The sequence below is a fragment of the Typha latifolia genome, chromosome 10 (assembly GCF_019914945.1).
Source record: "Typha latifolia isolate L0001 chromosome 10, TyphaL0001v2, whole genome shotgun sequence".
NCBI lineage: Eukaryota > Viridiplantae > Streptophyta > Magnoliopsida > Poales > Typhaceae > Typha > Typha latifolia.
Genome location: NC_133095.1, coordinates 5,683,530 through 5,703,729, shown reverse-complemented (window position 1 = coordinate 5,703,729; position 20,200 = coordinate 5,683,530). Strand labels below are relative to the sequence as shown.

The 20,200-nt window shown below is 34.7% G+C and overlaps 2 long non-coding RNA genes across 3 annotated transcripts; both read right to left on the bottom strand.

Annotated features, from left to right (window-relative positions):
• Nucleotides 1-4,172: 4,172 nt before the first annotated feature.
• On the bottom strand, nt 4,173-7,096 carry LOC140796565 (uncharacterized). 2 transcript variants are annotated; one of them, XR_012110472.1, is made up of 2 exons: nt 6,765-7,096; nt 4,173-5,415 (listed from the first exon to the last, which is right to left on the bottom strand). It is a non-coding gene; the product is annotated as an uncharacterized lncRNA (long non-coding RNA). The 2 variants fall into 2 exon arrangements; XR_012110471.1 differs by having other exon boundaries at nt 4,173-5,412.
• Nucleotides 7,097-13,545: 6,449 nt separating this feature from the next.
• Nucleotides 13,546-14,652, bottom strand: LOC140796576 (uncharacterized). The gene is made up of 2 exons (XR_012110473.1): nt 14,276-14,652; nt 13,546-13,795 (listed from the first exon to the last, which is right to left on the bottom strand). It is a non-coding gene; the product is annotated as an uncharacterized lncRNA (long non-coding RNA).
• Nucleotides 14,653-20,200: the final 5,548 nt, after the last annotated feature.

Here is a 20,200-nt window from a genome sequence, read left to right as displayed (position 1 = left end):
TCCACCCATCACCACCACCATCATCTGCACTATATCATGCTTTCGTCCTAGTTGCAGTTAGAATTTATGAAGGGCATAAATACAAAAAACATAGATCAGGGAGTTACAGATTGATCCCATTTGGTTTCGTAATTTTCTGACTAAAGGAAAATATTTGGTGAATATTTTTTCTCACTTGCGCTAATTGCTTCCTGCAATAAATTTAGATCTTGAAGGAATTGTTCCGTAACCTATCATTTTGGTTCATTACTGGCCTTATAGTGATCTGCTAATAAGGTTGCGCTCGTACATAAACCAAATCGCCTATAGCAAACTCTCGCTCATGATATCCCCAACCATAGACATGTTTCATGCAGTTTTGAGCTGCTACAAGATGCTCCTTCAATCTTCTCAAGGTCTTACCCGTGTCGATCAAATCTAAGTCCATCTCCGATCGACCCATCGCTGCCACTTTGTCATATTCTGGCAACGTCGCACCGTCCGTCAATATGCCGCCTTAAAATGTGTCATTTGTATAGAATGATGGTAGGCGGTATTATATGACAACTCTGCCCATGGAAGATACCTCAATCACTCCCTTGGCTTCTCAACAATAAAACATCTCAAATATTGCTCCAATCCACGATTAACAACCTCCGTTTGGCCGTCAGTCTATAGATGATAGGTCTAACTAAGGGTCAACCGTGTACCTTGTAATCTAAAAAATTTCTTCTAAAAAATTTCTTCGAAGCCAATAGAAGTCGTTCCTATCTTTGAAGAATTTGAATCCTTATATGTTATTCTTTTGGAAGTTAGAAATCCAACGCAACCAGAATCTCATCAATCGGCTTAGTATATCAAAAGTTATGAAATAAATAATGACCAAAGGTCAGGAGGTGGCGGGATAGACGTGGATTATGTGGTTAGGGTTATGGGAGATAATGATGATGGCTTTGGTGGATGGGTTAGTGTCTTGAACAAGATGAAGTGGGAGAAGGGAGCTTCTAGGTATGGCTGGTTACCAAAGGGAGGAGGGAGAAGCGACGGAAGATTAACCTTAGTCGTAGGCAAGAGCTTAGGTTGGCTACGAAATGGAGGAAGGAGGAGCGAGAAATTGGCTCAAGCCTAGATGCAACACTAAGGCTGTCAAATTAAACGAGCAGCTCGGGCTCGGCTTGGCTAAAGCTCAAGTTCATCTTGGCTCAGTTAGAGATGATCCAAGCCTGTGCCGTCAAAACCAGCTCAAAATTAATATCAAGTCGAGTCTGAGCTGGAGCCGGCTCGCTCAGGCTCGACTCAATAGGCTCGGTATAAAAGGGGTGAGAAAATCCTAATTCCCAAATTCCACATCCAACATCTCCGCCTCCTCCTCCTTCAGTAGTCGACACCCGTGCTCATCTCCTCAAGATGTCGCGGTGCCGCCTCATCCACCTTCGCTAAGCCGCCGCCGTGGTATCGCTTCGTCAAGCTGCTGTGGTGCCACCTCGTCCCCCTTCGCCAAGCTGCCACCACGTCATCCAATGGTATCCTCCATCATCCTCCTCCTCCATCGGTCAATGGAGAAGAAAGCATGAACTTTAGTTTGTCATGTTTGTTAGAATAGTTATCTTTATTATGATTTTAGTTTCTTGTTCCATCGAGATTCTCTATTATTTCACATAAGCTAACATAAGAAGAAGAAGAAGAAGAAGAATTAGCAGCAGCATATGAAGTAGAAGATGAAGAAGATGAAGAAGAAGATGAGTATGGGTCATTTCTCTCTCTCTCTTATAGTGTCCTATTAACATTTAATGAGGCACTAAATAGCAAAGAGGGCAAAGTTGGAAGAAAAGTAAGAAAAAAGCCTAAAGTGCAAGAGAAACTGAAAATAATCATGCCTCCTACCTTGCCCAAAGCTACCAAAGAAACAGGAACCCTTGAAAGAGAGATGTAGGCCTGAAATCAAAAGAGAGAAGGTTTCTCATATTGCGAGAAATCCATGAATTTCTAGGGGCAGACGCACGAGCAAAAATGGTTGAAAAGTCTACTATTTGAAAATGATGCTGCCAAAAGAAAAAGTTGCTCTAGTTCCTAATCTTTGATAACACATCTCTATGGGTGAAATGGTGCAGGGCAAAGTATTTCAACAAGGGAAGCTAGGGGTGCTTTTTTTTTTTAAGAGATTGGCTTTAATTAAAAGAGTAGGCCCTTTGTATGTTTCTATAACCCCCAAGACGGAGTGAGACAGATAGGCAGAGCAAGAGCTCGATTAATATACCCGGGCTAGCTTCTTCATTCATTCATTTAGGTCAGAATGGATCCAGGGAACCTGGCTCAGGAACAGCCTAGAAAAAACACAGCAAGAGAGTCCAATATCTGAAATATAGCATTTTCTCTCCCTAGTAGTAAGTAGTAGTAGTAGAAGGCAGAGTATCTGACTTGATCCAATAGAGTCAAAACACAAAGTAGATCCAGATTCCACACCTTGCTGTGGACTCGGGAGAGAGCTACTCTGCGAAGCTAGGTGTTTCCCCTTGCTTGGGACCTAAGATGGGTTTAATGAGAAAAATCAAACTTCTCTCCTTACGCCCCCGGCATCCATCCAATGCATTCTTTGAGAGACTGTAGCGGGCAGTTATAGATCACAAACATAATATATATATATATATATAAGATTGCACCTGAAGAAACTACCTGAAAATGGGAATCACATAACTCCCTCTCTTTCATAAAAGGATTGAAGGCACTAGAGCTTTGGTTCAGCCCCTCTTGATTCTTTTTCGTATCAGGGCTGGGGAAGGAGTCTAAATCAATGGACATTAATGAACCATCATTGATGGACGTTGCACATGACACGAGAAATTTGACTCGATGGTCCGGCGCTAATATCAGTTGCTTACTCTCTTACAAAGTTATAGAACATTTTGATAGTTAAAAAAAGCAAAATATCATAATCAAAGGAAGAAGGACTAAATCCTCAATCTTTTCCATTACTAGATTAAAGAGTAATCCGAGATAATGCTGAATCTACTATTTTGCATATTATTGGAAAGGGCTAAACCACCAAGCTCTAGTCTGATCCTTGGTTCCCTCTTTCTCATCGAGTTGGAGATAAACGCTTCGTCTGTGCATATCTTCGCAAATCCTCTTTTCCATTTTTCTTTTCGAAAACACGGGATGAAGACCTCACCAACCCGCAACCAAAGGGAGACGAGTCTCACATGGAAACTTGATTCCGTAAAAAGCCTATGGACAGACACTCTTCTCTTGTTGATAGGCGAGGGGACTTCATCACATTGCCTCCTTGGATTTCCATCCACAACCTATCTTGTCTTTGCAGTTGGCCCGCTTCTCTGTCTCTCTCTCTCTCGCAACAAGGCTAAGGCTTCGAGGCCTGATTTGGCTATCACATTCTCCCCCTTCGCTTCTCGACTAGCTTGAAATATGACAAATGAAGCAATATGTTCCAAACGAGAGTGGCAGACGAGGATAGAAGACTTTACTTCATTCAATCAGCCTTGAAGGAGGACAAGGGGTTGCAGTATGTCCAGAACAGGAGATTAACGAGAATAACCAAACGTGGTGCAATACCCTTGTTGGCTATGTCTTAGGCGAAAACCCTATTTTTCGATATTTCCAGAGAGTCATTACAAATATATGGAATCCGGTAGAGTGAAGTTTAAGAACAAGCGAGTTAGAAACTACACGAGCCCTAAAAGAGTGTATTTCATATACTACATACAGGGGAGAGCCGAATAGCAGCCCCAAGTGAACTAGTCAAGTGATCAGTCTTGGTGGTGGTGCTTGTTCTTCATTCTTAGAGAGATCAGGCTCTTCGTTCAGCTCATACTGATGGATTCTCTCTTGGTGAAAGCTCAGGTCTACGCTATAACGGTTGTTGGGAAGGAAGCTCTCCCGGCAAGTAAGGAAAGGGTCAATCCAAGAGGAGAGCCTCAATGAAAAGCTCTGATACCAAATTGATAAGATCTGGAACCAAAGATAGGTTACGCTACGATTCCTTCAAAATCTGAATGTATTACAGGAATCAGTCCACGCAATCGTGGAAAAATATTCGTCAAATATTCTCCGGTATTTAGAAAATTACAAAACTAATTGGGTTAGGTCCGTAATTTCCTAATCTACAACTTTTATTTTTTCATAGATAGATTCTGAATCTAAAGAAGTCATAAATATCAAAGTTGTAGATCTAGAGGTTGGCGACCTTATCCAATTGGTTTGATATTATTTGGCTATATGTAGAATATTCTGCGAATATTTTCCCAAAATTGCGCAGAGTAGGATTTAGCTAATTAAATAAAATCCTAACCTACTAAGACTCTAACTAAACCAAATAACTAAATAAGATAATTAGAATCAATCCATTGAGCCTAATCTCCCTTTGATGTGATCCGATCTGATCCAGTTCGTATCACTCAGTCAAGTCAAGCTCCTGCACTTCCGCAGGTCAAGCTCCATGTATTCAAGTGAATATTTCAAGGGTGCTCTTTCCCGTGGTTGCCAATTCAGGGAATGAACTCCGCTCTTTCAGTTAGGCCTACGACGGAATCAAGCGCTTTCTTTCCCAGAGGTGTCTGTCGCTTTCCTTTTCAAGAGTAGGGATCCAAGAGGTTGGTCATCCAACCAAAGAAGGAATTGAGAACTACACACCAAAAGTGAGGGTGATCCTCCGGGTGAGTTTTGAATCAATCCAATCATCCAGCATTTCACACTCCTAAGTTGAAAATAGGGATAATCTCAACAGGGGCTCTGACGGAACGTGCTTCAAGCAAGGAGTACTGTCGACCCCAATTTCTTCCTTGACGGCTGGTTTTTTTTGCTTGGACTAGCAACAACAGGCCAAGAATCAACAGTTCTTTAGTGTAATTGATGTTATTACAGCAAATGAAAGCCATGATGGACAAGCTTCATACTCAACCACGTCACCTCTACTCTAATCTCGTGCGTAATTCCCCCGGTGGCCGACCTTTTTGAGTCGGAAGTGGAACTGTACCAAATTCCAAACTTCATTCTTCCTTGTAGATAGAATAGTAAGATTTTCGCAACACCGAAGTAAGTTTGGCTCAGGTTTGCCGCGAACATTATGTAATGCCTTGTTGCTGTCCAATATAGGAAGGAGGCTTCCAATTAAGCTTCGGTAGATGGAGGCAGACGCCTTCTTTGATCCATCTTTCTTCATGAGCTTCTCATTTGCATGGAAAACCTAGTAAATTTTTGACGCAAATAATCTAATTATTTGGATAATTTGGAAAAGAAATATAGTGTATTTTTTATTTGGCAAATCAACTCTTCCTTTTGTTATCTTTGTATATGGAGCCAACTTCATTTTTCCAAATTGCCCTTCGGTAAGCTGTGCATTTAATGAAGTGTGGGTTTTGTACCAATTAGTTGTTTATGCCTCGAGAAGATTTGGTTGGATAATAAATGCTGCTCTCCCTGCTAAAATAAAAAGATGACTTTGTCGATTTTTTCTCAACTTCAATAAGTTTTGATGGAATCAAACCTTAACAAACATAGTAATTAATACTTCTCCAAAAATAATTAATAAATGTGCCTAAATTTATGATCAAACTCGAATTAAAATTATTTCAATTCGAGTCAATTTTAAACTAATTTTAAGTAAGCAATTTTAAGCCTTAATCAATTCAAGCTAAATTTTGAACATGTTCAAATTTGAATGAAATTTGAATCAAACTTAAAATAAAACTTACTTTAATAATGCAAATTAACAAAAATGTCGACATTTTTAAGAAAGATATGATAGAATCAGAATTCAAAACCAAATTCTACAAAATTAAAGTACATAACAATTCATTTAAAGAAATTTTAGAATATAACAGAAGTATAATATAAAAAGTACTACTTATATTTTATATATATATAATAATTATTTCAAATCTTATCAAGCCTACTTGATTGAGCTGGTTCATGAACAAGCTTGGCTAGCTCAGAATTATTTTCAAGACTATTTTAAAGATCAAGGTTGGCTCAGCTCATTTTCGAGCTGAACTTAATCGAGTTTAATCAAGCCAAACTCGACCGATCTTGGGCGGCATGATTATTTTGATAGCCCTATAAGAAGTGATATGTGGATGTGGATTATAGTATTTACATAGTAAAACTGACTTTTTGTTAAATCAAAATATTTCAATGGGGGTAAATTATAAGAGTAAATTGTGAGAGCCAATTTTAAGATGCGGAATAGACATCTATTAGATAGTAATGAGACATACATATGCGTAGAGACATCCACAGGAATAACACCGAATTAAACATAAAGGGCAACCAAATTATAAAATATTATAATTTTTAGGAGTTAAACATATTCCTCCAAAACGTGCTCTTTTAATCTATGAGAGACGCTAGCTACCACGAGAACCACAGAGACAATAATTGGATGCTGATGCATAACGGACTTTTGATCCAAACCACTAAGGAGTGCTACCTCAAAATTAAAAATTATAAAGAATATGATTATAAATATTAGAACATTAAAGAATATATAAGAACTGATATATTAAATTGATATTATTTACATCAAAAAGTCCTAGGTTTACTTAATTTTAGGCCATCTAAAAACCTTCATCCAGCTAATTAAAATCATTAAAATGGGCCTACTACAATATTTGGCTTTTGTGTGTAAATATTTAAGAAGTTTTTGACTTGGCGTATGCCCTTCTAGACTTAATATTTGCAGGTTTCTTCTTTAATTCTACGGAGAGATTTTAGAAGAATATCAACACAAAACCTCTAAAATAATTGAGTATGTCCAGCTACTAATGACTAACCGACAGTAGAGCTTTTCTTCTTTTCCTTTGTGGTTGTAGTAGCAGTCTCCTTAATGGGAGGAGGAGGAGATTGTCTAGGCATGTATGTGCCTCCTCTGGATGTGCAGCTAGATCTACAGGTCTCCCTCTTTGGGTTTATGTTTTTAGGATTAATCGTAGCATCTGCAGCTCTCACATAAGGGATGAGATCTCCATTGACAGCCAAGAGAAGAATTACAAAAGCAAGGAGGATATTTTTGGCAGCCTAATATTAAATTGCTTCTATGAGATATATATATATAGAGAGAGAGAGAGAAAGAGAGAGAGAGAGAAAGAGAGAGAGATTGTGGTGATAAATTGCATGCTTGAGTGCATCACTACTATTTATAAGCACATGAGGTTTGGCGAACACCAAGAACTTGAACTCTAAGATGGACATTCTCTTTCTTTAACAGTGTTGACTCTTGCTTTGCTCTTAGAAAAATATCTACACGTCCAATCCCATCTCATTATCTTCAAGGGCTTTTTTTTTTCTTTATGCATAACCCTGTGAAATACCTTATCTACGTGTATACTGTCAAATTCTCAAATCACCTTGGTTTTTTACATGGATACTCATTAGAATCTTATTTTTGCGTGTTCTACTTTGTAAATAAACTAAGTGTTATGTATACATAGGTGCTCGGATGCCCAACTTTTTTCACAAAAATTAGATAATTTAAATATTATGAGCTTATTAAAATAAATAAAGATACTTTATTTGAAAAACAAATCTAGATTTAGGATAAATCTTTCTTGCAAAACCAGATATCAATTTTTTTTTCCTTTCTATTAGGGATGAAATCAAATTATATATATCAAATTATATATATATATATATGTATAGAGAGAGAGAGAGAGAGTTTGGAAGAAGAGCAGTGGAAAAATAAACAAAAGAAAAAGTAGAACAGTTTCGCCTTTTGATGGAAGCAATATGCAGAGCATTTTTATATATACTTTTCTCTCCGCTTCAAAGCATTTTTGAGGCTGAGAGAAATATAGAGAGACCAGCTAAACTATTTGATTTTTTAAAAAAATTTTTGCATATAACGCATTGCTTTGTAACGTAATTGTAATTGTGATGTACACGTTATATTTTTACTATTTGTAAATCGAACCTTATTGAATATGTACATAAAATATTATGTAATAGATTTAAACTAACACAGTGAGAATATTCCGTTAAGTGAAGATATATTATTTATAAAATAACTAAAATACTCTTATTTCTAGAATGACTAAAATGCCCTTAGTTAGACTTAGTTAAGAATATTTTTAAAATTTTTTAGTATAGTTAACTTAACTCAGAAATTTGGTTAAGTTTAACTAGCTGATCTAACGGTAGAGTATTTTCTGCACATATTTACTAAATCACAGTATTTTTTACAAATAGTGAAAATATATAATGTAAACCAAAATTTTATTAAAAGACAGAGTGTTATATAACAAAATTTCTTTTTTATTTATATTTAAAAAAAATTATGTATACAGGATCTCTTAAACTATTAAAAATTTCTCAAATATCTTTCTCATTAGTTTTTTATTATTTTTCAGTCCACAAATTGTCAAGTAACTTACATGTTACTTAATTCTTCAGTCGGTACTCAGATCTCTTTAAACTTTAACCTTAGCCCTGCGTTAACGTAATCATATTGAAATGTTATTAGATCAAAGTACTTGAATAATGCTTCACATCCTAGCTTTATAAATGTCCTTTCAGATGCTGCATGCGTATATGGCTAGAATGTCCCATACGGTAAGATTGAACTGTAGAAATGACAGTTAATAATTACCATATTCGCATATATTACAAGTTTATTATAATAATTAAGAAAAGACATATTACATGAGATTGCACATCCACATCAAAATAGAAGAAACATAGAAATTAAGTAAATACTGAGAGTCTTCATTCATGAATGGCCAAGACTACTCCAAGAACCTCATCCTTATAAGTTCTTATCTCTTCTTTTGTGAAGTTTGAGAGAAATATCATTTGTTTGTCATTTTCGATGACTATTAGAAGATCATTATGCGTACAAACACTTGTTTTTTCTATGATTAAATCTTGATCTAATTTGTTTAGCAACATTTTCTTTGGTTGCATACAAGTGCGTGAGCCCCACTTTGACCGGTGCGAAGACTAGGAAGTAGTCAAGGTCCAACAAGTCACAATAATATGTAGGCATCTATGATTCGATGGTCAACACCGGTTTTAGATTGTTAACTTTTGGTCATTACTGATGACTTATAAGTCCACAACTAAGCAACTTGGAAGAAGAAAGGTGCTAACGTATACACAACTACAAACTCTACTATTTAGTGTTCAAATGGTTTTTGCCACTATCAAAGTTGTATCTAATTGTTTGCGTAATTTACAACAAGAAGCATTTTCAATTTGATAGATCAAGTCCACCTTTTGTTATCTTTGCTATTTAATTTTAATTCTAACTTAACCCTTATTTTTGTTGAGAAATTTCTGCTATGTATTTATTATAAGGAAGGTTTGTTTCTAGAGCATCTGCTATCTTTTCTATATTATTTTACTTGAGTGCTTGTTGATCGGTATTAGAGTCAGAGCAGACTTTCTTTGGAAAATAAAAGAAGGTTTGTACCCAACATGGCGCTCTTGTCTTGAGAATACATAGTAGGATGATAACTATTAGCTATCCTCCCACTAGAAGATGACTTAAACTCTTTTCTTCAATGTATTATGTAATTATTTATGGATCATGTTATCTGAATTTGTGCATTTCGTGATTTTTATATTAATTAGACTAATTTAATTTATGTATTCCATAAATTAAGGAAAGAGTTCAAACCACTCCTCAAACAGACCGAAAGGGACAAAGTCTTAGTTCAAACCACAAGAGAGAATGGAGATGGATAATTGCAATGATAGGGAGGAATAGAATCGTGCGAATCTAGTCACATCGGATCGCATCACGAGAATATTAGATCGATGGATCGAATATAGTTATCTTATTTATTCTGCTTATGTAATTTAGTTAGAATCTAAGTAGGTTAGAGTTTATTTAATTAACTAAGTTCATTAACTTCTACGCAGTTTTAGAAAAAGCAGCTATTTATCAACTAACCAAATATTATGGAACCACTTGGAGAAGATCAAAGATGTCCTAATCTACAACTTTCATATTTAAGGTTTCTCTAGATTAGGACTCCATTTGTGGCATAATAAAGAAATATTCCGAGAAAGATAAAGAATGCTAATTTAGTTAAGTCATGTTTATCTCTACGACATATTTATTTTTAATATAAATTCTTAAAGCAAGTCTAGTTAAGTCATGTAAGCCGCTAAGACAAGTTCAATTAAATTATGTAAGGCAAATTCAATTAAATTATATAAGGTCAGCTCAATTAAGTCATGTAAGCCGCTAATGCAAGTTCAACTAAATTATGTAAGGCAAATTCAATTAAGTCATATAAGGTCAGCTCAGTTAAGTCATGTAAGCCTCTAAGATAAGTCTTAATTTGAGTCATATAAGCCTTTAGAACTAAGTCCGAGTAGGACTCATTGTGCCCGACATCTATATATAAAGGGGCTGGGCTTTATTCATCTAAGCCTCCAAGCATTGAAATTAATTAAATTTAGTTATTTTTTTATTATCGCATTTATTATTTTTATGATAGCCGTTAGATTATCTTTATTTTCTTAGAAATAGATCTAAGTTAGAAACTCAAATTCTACCTCCAACTCATAGCCACCATCACCTCCAATAGCCACCCTACTATACAGCCGTCTACTACAGCCCTTGGCTGTCCACCACAGCTCTTGATCGTTCGCCACTCTCCAACTAATTTGCCCTATTCTGACCTTGCTCCACTAATTTAATTATATATTTTTATTTAGATATTCGATTGATATAAAACTAAAGCTATTAGAATTCTATTTCGTGAGACTACCGCCGCCTAAATTTTTATAATTTTCTTATGTTAAAATCGGTCCAATCTAATCCTTTAACTGATCGGATATGATCCATTGCGTATCTCATGTGATCAGTGGTGTATCACATATAGTACGTAGCTTTATAGCCCATATCTGTTTATTCAAGCAAAATAGTTATTATTACGTGTCAAGTGAGATTGAAGGACGTGAATTTTTGGACTAACTCTTCTTTTTCTATTCTATATAACATTTATAAAGAAACACCTAGTGAATTGGGATAATCTAGTTATTTGACTCTCTTGCATTTATAATTATCAGAACATTTTTAAAGTAAGACAAGGAAAAAATTAGTCAGAAAATAATAAAAATAGGTGATTTTGTAATAAAAATATGAAAGAGCAATGTTAAGGTAATAACCAATTAGTTATTAAAAATATTTTTTATATATTGATAAATTAAAGGGTATATAAGATATTTTACATATGTGACTAGATTAATTGGTAAAAAATATTAGAATTTAAGTATTTTCTTATTGTCTAATCTTATAATTGTTATTTAATAATAGGCCGTCAACTTCTACCAATTTATTATTATTTTTATTTTTTATAAAAAAATAGATAGCTAAGAGAAAAAATAAAATGTGACTGATTTATCTTTATAATTTAGAAGAGTGACCAGTACTTTCCGTACTATCAGTTAATTTTAATTAGTACCATTTAATCTCAATCTTTCCATTAGAAGAGAGAAATTAATAGTTATTATTGAATCATTTGCCATTATGAAAGGGATTGTATCTTGAGTTTATCAAACAAAATAATCTTATATTTTCTCCTTGTTACTCCTATCAATATTTTTCTATAATGATAGGGCTTAGGGGTGAAAACGGATCAGATACGGATCGGATAATGCTCAACCCATATCCGGATCCGTATTTTTAGTTCGGATACGGATATTGGACGGATAGCAAAATTTAAAACCATATCCTAACTAAACGGATACGGATAATTTTTGGATAAAGGATCGGATCTTAAACGGATATTGATTAAATTAAAAATAATTATAATATTTTATTTAAATATAATTAACATAAAATTATTAAGAGTTTTACAACAAATAATTTTTTGTATGTCAAATATATAAAATTAGAGAAATTAATCTCAATAAATAATATATAACATATTATTAGTAATAATATTAATACTTACTATTTAAATAAGCAAACTAAAAACTGTATATCATTTAAAAAAATATGCGGATAAACGGATATCCGATATCCGTATCCGAATTTGAAAAATATATCCGACCCGTATCCGAATCCGTATCCGAATTTTTTTCAAAAATTCTATCCGTATCCGAATCCGAATCCGAATCGGATAGAAATTTTTTATCCGAATCCGATCCGAGTCGGGTCGGATAGCGGGTCGGGTCGGAGTTTTTCCGACCCGTTTTCACCCCTAATAGGGCTCCATAGCAATATTTTCTACACCAAATCACCATCTATTTGATCGGTGATGACCAAGCTTGAATGATTGATTATTATAATTTTCAATTATAATTTTTATTAATATAGTGTATGTCTATATCTTTTAAGTCATTTGTATTTAAATTAAATATATGAATATATTTTCTTTCTGTGTTTTTCTCTATCGCCTTTTAGACTCGAAAGAAAATGACACTATTTTAAGTTTTCATATTACTTTTGTTCGAGCTATCTAACATTCTAACTTGGCTAGCCAAACGGTTGCACAATTATCTTACATATGTAATATATGTTTCAATTGTACCAAGAGCCTCTTAGTCACTCGAGAAGAGGATTATATCTTATATAATTCATTAATAGGACGGATTATATAATTAATTTTAGATTATGCAATAAATTATGGATTATGCAATCAGTTATCAACTGCGGATTACACAATCAATTAAGGATTACAGAATCAATTATGAATTATGCAATGAATTACAGATTATGTTACTCATTGAAACATATTGACAACTGCATCACGTACAATGGATCACATTAATTTTTAACAAATGAGTAGACGTGATCATCGGGTGGGCCGGGCGGGGTTCGGGCCGAGCTTTTCTGGCCAACTCGGTTTAAGTATTTGTTCACGGCCCGACCCACCAATCACTCGGGCTAGGCTAGAATATTCTAGCCCGTTACCGCCCACTAGCCCATTAGATATTGGGCTTAGGTTGAGTATAATGGCTCTAACATAATGGGTTAAATATAAAAAATATTATATTTTATTGGACTGAGTTTAATGGGCTTATATGAACATATTTTAGTTATTGATATATAATTTACTAAATATCCAATGTGTGACTAAAAAAATTATAGGAAAATGCTTACGTTATGGATTGGGCTATAGATGAGAGTAGTGGATCGAACTTTCGGGTTGAGCTGGGCGAGCAAAGGCTTAGCCCAGCTACCCACTACCATCTCGAGCTCGGGTCGGGCCGGGCCTAAATCGGGCTCAGCCAGGTTTAGGCGGGTCGGGCCTAATGATCATATCTATAATTGAGAGAGTTTAAGAGAAAATCAAACATTAACCAATATAGTTATTAATATCAATGCATAATACTTCTCTCAAAAAAGTAATAACTGTGCATAATAAAAGGGGATTTATGGTCGAGGTTGAGATTGCTGGTTTTATGGTGGGGGAGGAGGAAGATGAAAGAATATATGGATATTGTCAATTAAGAGTTTTACATAATAAAACTTACTTTGTATTGTTAAATCAAAATAATTTAATGTCATGATCCCAATTAAAGAATGGACCAATTTTTTTCACTGCAAATGGTCCTTCCACAATAACACACCTAGACATGAGAGTAAACTATGAGAGCCAATTTTACGATTCAGAATAGACATTTATTAGATACTAAGGACACATAACATATACCTAAGGGCATACACTGGAATAACACCAAATTAAGTACAAAGAGCAACCTAATTATAAAGTATTACTATCACTAGGAGGTAGACATATTCCTCCACAATATTGATGTAATCGCCCTTTTATTCAATGAGAACTACTGCAGAAACGACAATCGGATGCCGATGCACGGACTTTTGATCTTGAACACTAAGGAGTGCTACCTGAAAATTAAAATGATAAAGAATATGTTTAGAAATATTAGAGCTAGCATTAAAGATCAAGAAGTGAGCTATTAAATTAACATTATTTAAATCTTAAAGTCCTAGGCTTAATCAGTGTTAGGCCATCTGAAAACCTTTGTCCATCTAATTAAAATTATTAAATCGGGCCTACTAAAACATTTGGCTTTTTGTGTATAGATATTTCAAAATTCTTTACTTGCTTGTATAACTTTCTAGACTTTATATTTACGTGTGTGTGCTCGATAGCCGATGAATAATATATCTTTAATTTAACTGAGAGGACAGTAAGCCAAAAAAAAATGGAAAATCCTTCTTCGTGTTAAGTGAATCAAATTTAGGATAATCCTTGAGATATTAGAAGAATATACACACAAAACTTCTAAAATATATCGAGTCTAGCTAGAAATATTTTAGGGGAGTGTTACAGAAGAAATGATCCAATAAAACGTTACGACTGACCTATTGTAGAACTTTTCTTCGTTTCCTTGGTGGTTGTAACAGGGGGAGGAGGAGGAGGAGGAGGAGGATGACTAGTGTATGGGTTTCCTCCCCTATTATATGGATCTCCAGGCCTGTCTCGGTTTCTGTATGGATTTATTGTCCTACTGTATGGATTTCCAGGCCTATATGGGTTTCCTCCACGGTTGTATGGATCTGCAGGTCTGTTTGGATCTCCTCCCCTATATTGTGGTCCTTCTCCAGGATATGAAGCCCTCGCATGAGGGACGAGATGTCCAATGATAGCCAAGAGCATTACAAAAGCAAGGAGACTCTTTTTGGGAGCCATTAAATCAATTCTATGGGAGGAGAGAGGTCAGGCTGTGGTGATAAATAATTAATGCATGCTTGAGTGCTACCACTATTTATAAGCACAAGTTCCGTCTCTAGCTAGCTATATCTACACGTTTGACTGTTTCTTTGCTCTTAGAAAAATATCTACACGTCCAAACCGGCCACATTAATATTTAGAAAATTCCTCATCGACGCGTATATCTTAAAACACTTGGTTTTGCATGGTTATCCATAAAACCATAAACGACTAAACATTAACTTAGCAAATAAATTTTATTTTGTTTTCCTCACGTTACTCTCATTTAGGGGCATCTTTGTCTTTCTACGTGTTAAATGGTTTAGATTTTAACATACAATCATAAAGAAAAATTAGAAGAGTATCCATGCAAAAAGAATAGGTTTTGAATGGTTTGTATGCAAATGCTAAATTTAGAAGGATATACAAGAAAATTAAAAAGATGAGAAAAAGTTATCTAGGTATTATTTTGAGAAGATTCATTACGAAAATGAAGAAGTATCAAATACAGAAATTAAAGTGAAAAAATAGAATTAAATTAAGGTAGTGAAATCAGTCTTGCATTTCGAAAGTTAGAAACAACTGCATTATGATTTTAAGGAAATATCGATTTTAGGAGTGTATACACACAAATAAGAGATTTTAGAAGGGTATGCGTACCAAAAATCCTAAATTTTTATGAAAGTTTTTATTTCATAGCTTCTGAATTCATACCTTCAATATCTTGAGATGTTTAAATAACTCCCTACTGTAACTCTGATCTACAAATTTTAACCTTAGCACTTATTTCTTGCTCCCCTCTATTGTTAACGGAAAACGTCAAATAATAATTCTATCTTTTAACTTTTCTTTTTTTTTCTTATTAACGGAAAGACTAAAGAATAATAAGGGAAGATGCATTTCAGAAATTGTACACAGCTAAGGGTCTTAATGTGAGAATAGGCAATAGGTGTAAGTGTAATTAACTCAAAAGAAATTTCGTTCATTTGTTTGTCAATTCTACCTACCAAGACTAAAGCATATTGGAATATTTCTTACATGTAGTCTGTATGGTATTAAGGGAGAATTGACCCCTTGTAGTGATATCACCAGAGAATGTAGGAATAGTTGTCGTGAGGAAATTCCAAACTTTCTACTGCTGTGACTATTGATGCTTAGCGAGTCATTAGTCTCTACTGATGCTTAGCGAGATTGTTGTTACTAGCAACTTTTCTGCAGTGATAGGGTTCTCTTATACTGTTTTCTGCAACAAATCACCATTTATTTGGCAGGTTATCAAATGAGAGAAACATTATTGTTTGTCATCTTCGTTCGATGATGATTGCTAAAAAAAAGAAACACAGTTTCTACGAAAGCATGCCTGTCTTTTCTACTATCAAATCTATGGTTGGATACAGGTATGCGAATCTGAATTTGACCGACGCCAAGACTTGGAAGTACGTACTAGTCTAAGTCTAACAAGTCACAATAATATGTACACATCTCTCCTATGAGGTCAAGATTGGTCTTAGGTTGTTAACTTATTATGGTATTTAATATCGACTTAAGATTGCACATATACTCTTACTAGTCACGATGATAATGATATTTGGAATAAGAAAGGTGCTACGTGCTATGCACTACTACTAAGTGTCTATTACGTAGCGTTCAAATGGTTTTTGCCACTATCAACGTTGTATCTAATTTATTTGGGTAATTTGCACAAAAGAAAATTAATGCTTTTTCAATTCGATAAATCAAGTCCACCTTTTGTTATACAAAATTTAGAGTCAAATTGCAGTTCGTCGTCCATCTCGAGAACCTTCTAGCAGTAGTGACTCTCTTGGCGATGGAGTCCGCCTAAAGAGTCCTCCATCCCGTGGTGGTGGAGCCGTCTGGTTTGATAGAGAGGGCTTCACTACCATCGCTTGTCGCTTCAAGCTGATAATAGCTTGAGTCAATGCCTCCATCGAAGCTTGCATTGTCCTAATCATCTGGACTAGATCAGTGTGCTCAGGCATCGTAAAGGGTGAGGCAACCATTAGTGAATTGGGGATCAAATTATTTCAAAGTTACTACTTTCGCCTCCACAAAGGTGCCTTCACGTGGATGTGAAGCTATGGATTAGGTAATAGGGATGGTGGTATGAGGAACGGTAGTTCTGATACCAATTGTTGTGTACTGAGGTAAGGTGAGTTTATTTGTGATGATGGTGGCAGGTGCTTTAGTGATGAAAGTGGTGGAGATTATTAGATCTAGATGATGAAAGCGAAAGAGATAATGGAGATGATGATGGTACTGGTGCGAGGTAGATCTATGATTTAAAAAAGAAAGGGGAAAAATGATTAGCCCTAAAGAAGAAGGGGGATCGATGGATAAGAATGGAGGAGAATGGAGGAGCTAGCTGACGGCTAGTGTTTGAGAGAGCGGGGAGAAGATGGCCAACCCTATTGAATTATGGGGGATCAGTAGTTGACGAGGAAGGTGTTGGCGTCGGCTTGATGGCGTCAGCTTGATGGCATTGGCCTTGGATCGAAGAAATGAGAGGAAAGGTGATCAAGAGAGTATAGGAGGAGGATGGAGGAGGAAGAAGGTAGAAAAATGACAATATCTTCACTAATATCCAAAATAGCTGCCTTCCACAATTTTAGAGGCTAATCAAAATTTAAAATAATTTAAATTAATACTAAGATAATGATCTTAGAATCGGATGCTTAACATTGTTGGACGACTACACACTCGGGCTCAGGCATTCGAATGCTATTGGACAAAGATTACTATTGGGTTGGAACATTCGAATTTTGTTAGACTGGCGTTTGAAAAAAAAAAAGAAAAAAAAAGGATTTTGTCAAAACTTGCAATAGTTTCAAGGGAGAATTGATCCCTTGAAGTGATATCACTAGAGAATGTAGGAATAGTCGTCGCGAGAAAATTTTCCAGTTAAAGTCGTGTCTCCATTGACTTAACGAGATTGTCGTTGCTAGCAATATCTTCAGCAGTGGTAGGACTCCTTTGTACTATTTTCTACAAGAAATCATTATTTATTTATTTGATGGGTGGCCAAATGAGATCACTAATGATTTCTACCCCAAGTCAATAAGTTGTCGTTTCTATATATATATAGGTTTGTTTGAATTTTAAAAGAGCCTCTGCCACCTATTGATAACACTTTTGCATTGCAGGCCTGCAGCATATTATATAGTATATGAGATTGCATATCCACATCAAAAGAGAAGAAATCAAGAAAATACTGACAGTCAGCATTCATGAATGGCCAAGACAACTCTAAAAATCTCATCCTTTATGAGTGCTATCTTATCTCTTCTTTTGAAAAGCTTGAGAGAATTATTATTGCTCGTCATTTTCGATGTCTGTAAGAAGATCGTTATACAGTACAAACACAGGTTTCTACGAAAGCACGTCATTGCACCCGAATTTCTCCGGCGCCAAGACTTGGAAGTAGGTCCAACAAGTCACAATAATATATATGTATACATCTCTAGGTTGTTAACTTATAATTATTACTAGACAACCAGCGACTTCGAACCCAAAACTAATGGCGGCAATCGGGTTAAATTAGTCGAGTTCGAATAAAATTAAAATAATATAAATACAAACACGACTCTTTTATTAAATAAATTAGAATTTTAAGTAGTAACACGCATCTTTATCTTTCTACGTGTTAAATGGTTTAGATTTTAACATACAATCATAAAGAAAAATTAGAAGAGTATCCATGCAAAAATAATAGTTTTGAATGGTATGTATGCAAATGCTAAATTTAGAAGGATATATAAGAAAAATAAAAAGACGAGAGATGTTATCTGGGTATTATTTTGAGAAGAAATAATTGGGGATCAACCCCAAATAAGATTCATTAAGAAAAAGAAAAAGTATCAAATGCAGAATTTAAAGAAGGGTATGCGTGCCAAAACCCCTAAATTTTTAGGAAATTTTTTATGAACCTCGAATTATACATTAATTTGTTCTTGTCGCACTGCTTCTGAATTTATACCTTCAATATCATGAGATGCTTAAATAACTCCCTACTGTTACTCTGATCTACAAATTTTAACCTTAGCACTTATTTCTTGCTCCACTGTATTGTTAACAAAAAAATGTCAAATACTATCTTTAACTTTTCTTTCTTTCTTACTAACAGAAAGACTAAAGAATAATAACAGAAGATGCATTTCAGAGATTGTACACAGCTAAGGGTATTAATGTGAAAATAGGCGATAAGTGTAAGTGTAATTAACTCAAAAGGAATTTCGTTCATTTGTTTGTCAATTCTACCTACCAAGACTAAAGCATATTGGAATATTTCTTACATGTAATCTGTATGGTATTAAGGGAGAATTGACCCCTCGTAGTGATATCACCAGAGAATGTAGGAAAAGTCGTCGTGAGGAAATTTCAAACTTTCTACTGCTGTAACTACTGATGCACAGCGAGTCTCTACTGATGCACAGCGAGTCTCTACTGATGCTTAGTGAGATTGTTGTTACTAGAAACTTCTCTGCAGTGATAGGGCTCTCTTGTACTGTTTTCTGCAACAAATTATTCACCATTTATTTGATGGTTGGTCCAATGAGAGAGACATTATTGTTTGTCATCTTCGTTCCACGATGACTGCTAGAAAAAAAAAACAGCACAGTTTCTACGAAAGCACGCCTGTCTTTTCTACTATCAAATCTATGGTTGGATACAGGTACGTGAGTCCGAATTTGACCGGCACCAAGACTTGGAAGTATGTAGTCCAAGTCTAACAAGTCACAATATATATGAACACATCCTCTCCTATGAGGTCAAGATTGGTCTTAGGTTGTTCACTTATTATGGTCTTTAGTATTGACTTAAGATTGGACATATACTCTTACTAGTCACGATGATAATGATATTTGGAACAATAAAGGTGCTACGTGCTATGCACTACTACATCGTGTCTATTACGTAGGGTTCAAATGGTTTTTGCCACTATCAAAGTTGTATCTAATTTGTTTGGATAATTTGCAAATATATATATATATATATAATGCTTTTTCGATTCCACAAATCTAAGTCCACCTTTTGTTATCTTTGTATTTAGAGTCAAATTCATTGTTCTTTTTTAAATTATAGTGTGGGTTTTGTACCAACCGGTTGCTTTTATCTCGACAAGACACTCAAGGATATATAATAAATAAATGTTAAAAGTGCTTTTTTAAAATAATTATATTTCAAATAAAAATATGTAAAATAATCTTTTAGTAATTTTAAATAATAAAATTTTAAATCACGTTTTCAGACTTAGAAAAGCATTGTATAATTAAAACAAGCATCTAGAGGTTAGAGCATGATATATATAAGATTAAGTAAATTTATTATTGATAATTATTTCATAACATAGAAAGTAGATATTACTCTATTTAAAAAATTATGACATACTTATTTTCTAAATTTATGTTGATGATATTATATTTGATCCTACTGACGAAAGCTTGTGCAAAATATTTGCTTAGTGTATGCAAAGTAAATTAAGATGAGCTTATTGGAAGATTTATCCTATTTTTTAAAACTACAAATCAAATAATTAAAAGATGCCATTTTTTCTAATC